Source organism: Mandrillus leucophaeus, unplaced genomic scaffold (genome assembly GCF_000951045.1).
Source record: "Mandrillus leucophaeus isolate KB7577 unplaced genomic scaffold, Mleu.le_1.0 Scaffold538, whole genome shotgun sequence".
In the NCBI taxonomy this organism is placed as follows: domain Eukaryota; kingdom Metazoa; phylum Chordata; class Mammalia; order Primates; family Cercopithecidae; genus Mandrillus; species Mandrillus leucophaeus.
This window is the reverse complement of record NW_012105786.1, coordinates 829,050-834,180: the sequence shown is the minus strand read 5'-3', so window position 1 is coordinate 834,180 and position 5,131 is coordinate 829,050. Positions and strand designations below refer to the sequence as shown.

The window sequence follows — 5,131 nt, the reverse complement described above, 5'->3', positions numbered from 1 at the left end:
TTTTGAGATGGAGTTTCTCTCTTGTTGCCCATGCTGGAGTGCAATGGCATGATCTTGGCTCACCACAACCTCCACCTCCCAGGTTCAAGTGATTCTCTTGCCTCAGCCTCCCGAGTAGCTGGGATTACAGGCATACGCCACCACGCCTGGTTAATTTTATATTTTTAATAGAGATGGAGTTTCTCCATGTTAGTCAGGCTGGTCTCGAACTCCTGACCTCAGGTGATCCACCCACCTCAGCCTCCCAAAGGTGCTGGGACTACAGGCGTGAACCACCATGCCTGGCCAATACCTTGATTTTTAATCTTCCTTTTTATCTTTCCAGTTAGTGTCACACCTTTGAGTTCATCTGGGATAGGAGGGGAGAGGGGGTAGGTTGGAGGGCTAGTCTGAGTGCCCTCAAGATGAGAGCATTTCCGAGGCAGGGTCACCTGCTTAGACGGTTGCCCTGACCCCTTTCCTATGTGGGAAGAGAGGACAGAGCCCAGGCAAATCTTCCTTGCAGTGGAAATGACCGAGGTCTGGCTCTCAGGATGAGTAGCTTTGATGAAGGTCACTTGGAAGCTATTTGGCAGGTATGAGCTCAAAACCTTGCTTGCTCTCATCCTACACATCCCCATGAGTTCAACGCTTCTCAGAAAGTTTTAGTCACAGAACCTTCACTTGAAACGAAATTCAAGCAGAATTGCACTGGAGCAGATAGCAGCTGAGTGGCTGAGAGCCAGGGATGTGGGGGTGCCAGGAGTAGGCGTCCCCTCAGTCACCCCTTTCCCCACCCTCTGTCCCTGCAGTACCCCCACCAAACATCCCAAGAACCACTGCCCCCTAGACCACACAGCCTCCTTTAGCCAAAGGGCATTGTAAGCTGAGCCTTCCCTATCCCCCATTCCTCCTTTCTCCAACCAGAGAGGACAGATGCTCCCAAGTAAATGAGCTGAAATTCAAGTCAGAGACATTCCTAGGGGCTGTTTACTTGGTGTTCCATGCCTAATGGGTTCGGATGTGCCCTCTGGCTGAATCACGCCTCTGACGGTCCAGCAGACGCTGCCAAGAAGCAGGGTTGGTGTTGGGCAGCAGGGTCACCACCACAGACGTGTGGCATCTGATACCTCCCCACCTGCTTGACCCTTCCAGCATCTCTCCCTTCGACAGACAGATTCCTGGCTCCGTTGTTCGGGGTTTCCTCATGCCTTCTCATGCTTTCTGTACTGCGTCTGCACTGAGTCTGAGATCAGGCAAGCATCTCAAATTACAGAGCAGGGATTTGGGAGAGAAGAGAAGATACTGAAATGGTAATACCCAAGAAAGTCCTGCTTTTTAAAAAAATATATTGGGTAGTACTCGGCGAGCATCCAGCGGAGCAGGTAGTAGACTCCACATCCCTTTGTCCTTAATCTAAGAGGCTTGTTTGAGTAGGCAATCTACATCTTGATATCTCCTGGGAGCAGTGGTAGTGTGCTGGACCTGGAGCCAGAAGCCTGATTCTGCTTCCAGCTCAGCAGTGAACAGTTCCAGTGACCCTCAGCAAATGTCTTGACCCTTTAAACTTGGCCTATATTGTTAATAAAATAAAATGTCATTTCCAAGGCCTCTTCTAAGCTCTATCTTTGTGTTTAACAGGCCACTGATAGTTACTGCCTGGCAGTAAGTCCTCAGCCCCCTTCAGAGCAAAGGGGTCCAGGAGGCTCTTTCAATGAAGTTGTTCTGGAAAATGTCCTGCATGTTGAATGAAATCAGCCTTGTAACCCTGCTCAGGCCAAACGCAACCATACACTGGACCAAGGGAAGCCAGCCACCAGTCAGGTGACCCGTAGCTACTCTATCCAAAGTGGGCCCTCCTTATTGATGGTGACCAGACCTGAGATTCTCCGATGCCAAGAGGAGGATTGAAGTTCTTATAGAGAACATGCTGGAGCAACCCAGGAAGACAGGGTAATCTGAACAAGGACTGTCGTTGCTCCACTTCTTCAGGGCACCCCCACAGGCCAGTTCTGGGAGCACTGCGACCCAGCACTCAGTTTCCCATGTGGCCTTACGGTCAACATCCATCACCAGAGGAAGGTCAAGCCCATCTTGCCCTGGCAACCTAGTATCACCTAGAGGCGATGATTCCATTCTATTTTGCAGGGAGGTCATGATGTGTAAGAGTTAAGTCCTGGGTCTTAAATCAACTGGGATTGCAAATTGGGTGTTGGGCATTACTCCTTGTTTCTAATCTTACACATAAGATTAGCTCCACGTGGGTCAATGGAGCAAACATTTCTTCAAAATGACGAGCCTGAGTAGTTTATTACTAATAAGGTGACCTTGTAAAAGATGTGTGACCTTGTAAAAGATGCTTGACCTCTGTCTTAGTTTTCTCGTCATCTGATAGGGACAATGTTGTTCAATCTACCTACCTCCTAGGGCTGCTGTAGAAAGAAATCAAATGGAATCATGTACATGAACATACTCAGTCATACAATGGACTAGATAAATAATTTTCCTTAAAACCCAGACAGTGAGGGGCATGAGACAGGACAGCATGGAACTAACAGCACTGGCTCTGGAATCAGACTTGACTGGGTTCAGATTATGGCTCTGCCAATTCCTACAAGAGTGACCTTGGACAAATTACTTAGCCTTTGTAAGTCTCAGTTTTCTCATCTGTAAATTAGCAATAATATAGCACTTACTTTATAGGGTTGTTAATTAAGTTAATGTATGTCAAGAGAAGTGCCTAGCATATAGTAAATGCTCCCAAATGTCTATTATTATAAAGAATGCCACATACCTCTGGCCAGAAGCACATTTTCTTGGCTCCCACAGCCCTTCTGTGCCCATAGAAGGGAAGCGCTTGCTGTGGATCTTGGCATTCTTGAAGGGATGCCTGATGGGTCCTCCTCCTCCAACAGAGGTGGTTCCTGGCCTCCTATTCCAGCACAGTTGACTGTGAGAGCACGTGCAACTTCCGCCTTCCCAAGAGCTTCCGTTTCCTGCCCTAGAAAAGAAAGGCATTCGCAATGACCTGTCCCACAAATGGTCACTTGGATTACCTCATTTGTGGTATCCTGGACAAAACCCCTACTCCATGATTTCCTGGATGTACACCCTACTGCAGGGGGGCGTATGAGCCCACACACGCCACCAAATCAGCAAGAGAAGTCGAGGAAACAACCCTGGGCCTAAAGAGCTCCCTCAGGAAGGCATGGAGAATTATTTTTGCTTTAAATATCTCTAAAGAAGGTTTAGAAAAGAGACTCTCCAGCTTTTCCTTTGCCTTTACGTTTTCTGGTTGGCAACATAGAAATTTCCTATCTTGAGTCCAGGATGAAGTGGATATTTTTTAAGGGAGTTTTGTTTCCAGAACACAGTCTGTTCTTCTCAGCAAAGCCCTTAATTGGAAACAGTTGTCACTGACCCCATTGGCATGCCCCGGGGTGGGGAGGGCATGCACCCAGCCTGCAGTGACTTTGCTCTGCCATTTCCAAGGAGGCAGCCTGAAGAACTGAGCCCCATATGCCGGGGGCCTCGCTGGGCTGACCAGTCTGCTTGGTAAAGGGCCGGGACAGAGGGTGGTTTCAGCCGTGCACACTCGGTTTTCTGCAGTGGTTCTAATTCAGGCTGTCCAGAGACGATCACCTGGATGACTCCTAGAAAGGTCCCCTCTGGAGCAGGAGAACAGGAGAGGAAGAGGGTGGCCATTGCACTTAGAGTGACTTCTGTGTTGGGTTAGCTGCTGGCTGGATCTCTGCCCTTGGCTGCAGCCTCTTGTAGATGACACATTCATACCCAGCCAGAAAGACAGCCTTGGCTGCAGGTTTGGATTTCCTAACACCCAGATGTGAGCCGTGAGTGGCACACAGCAGTGACCCATTCCTAATATTTGCTCAGATGACACAAAAGTCTTTGTCCTTGAAGCCAATCGCAAGCCAAACCTTGGACTCTGTCACCCTGGCTTCCACAGATGCTTGCTTCATAAGTCCTAAGGTAAGAAATAGCAGAGCTCCATCCTCCAGCCTTACCACGAACGGATGCCAATGTGCAAGCTCAGGAAGCTTCTGCATTAGGAAGAGGCTGCCGGAGCACTTGCAGTGAGTGACCCGGATCATGCAGGCCCTGTCAGATGACTTATGTCACTTTCCTCAAGGAGGAAATTACACTCTTTAATACTTGGCTGAGGGGAGGAGGCATTCTTTGGGGAGATCAAAAAAAAAAAATGTTTTGCAGATTTTACCTTTTTTAACCTCAAAAATATTTTTAAATTTAAGATGTTTTCTGAGGTAGAGAGTTTTAAATTTAAGATGTGAGGTGTGACACTGTAATTGTGAATTCCACCATCCAGCTAAGCTAAGGCCTATGGCGCATAATTCACTCTTTCCTTCAGCGAATATTTGAACAGTGTAAAACTAAAACAGCCCGTTAAGCAATGTGCAAGGTTCTCCCGCTGAAACACAGCCTGGAGTCATAAGACTTGGTCGCTGGGCTGCAGCAGTCAGAGTCCGATTAAGACATTCAGAGACCATAAAGATAGGACCCATTATGGAACCTCACCCCAAATTAAAGACAACACCAAATTGCATTTTTTTAAGCGTAAGGGAAGGAAATCAAGGATCTGATTTTTCCTAAGATGAATGTTTCAATAGCAAATAATCTCCACCTCTCCCATCTTCTGCCCCCCCCATTCCCATCCCTCCTCCCCGTCTCCACCACAATGCTCATCCACCAGAGGAAAGTGGGCGTGGGGGAGGGGTTGCACTTGAGTGACAGGTGTGAGGTTATGGCTTGAAAGCGAGAGCTTAACCCCAGGGGAGAGAGAGACTTCCTTTCACAGCAAAGTGGTCTAAAGTAGGCCAAGGCAGCTGGTTGGGAGAGGAATGAGAATTCTCAAGAGGTGATGAAACTGATGCCGTAATGTCAGAGTGGGGAAGACATAGCAGACTTTAACTCGGGAAGTTTCTGTGAAAGAACTGAGGCTGTTGGAGCCTATGAGAGAGTAATACTGGAGTGAAATCAAAAGAGTTGACGTGAAGGCCATGCAGAAAATTATCTTGATTCTTCCAGGACACTAAGGACAAAAGCAACAATTCAGTTTCCACAGAGAAATGTGTGTTCTTGGGGAAGAGTGGAGGAAATCATTCAAGGAGAAACA

At 47.8% G+C, this 5,131-nt stretch overlaps 1 long non-coding RNA gene across 1 annotated transcript in view; it reads right to left on the bottom strand.

The window, feature by feature from the left end:
- Window positions 1–5,131, bottom strand: part of LOC105551906 — a 58,988-nt gene that overhangs the window by 37,275 nt on the left and 16,582 nt on the right. Inside the window, exon 2 of the long non-coding RNA XR_001007916.1 lies at window positions 2,774–2,980. This is a non-coding gene — a long non-coding RNA (uncharacterized LOC105551906). The remainder of the gene's footprint in view (window positions 1–2,773; window positions 2,981–5,131) is intronic.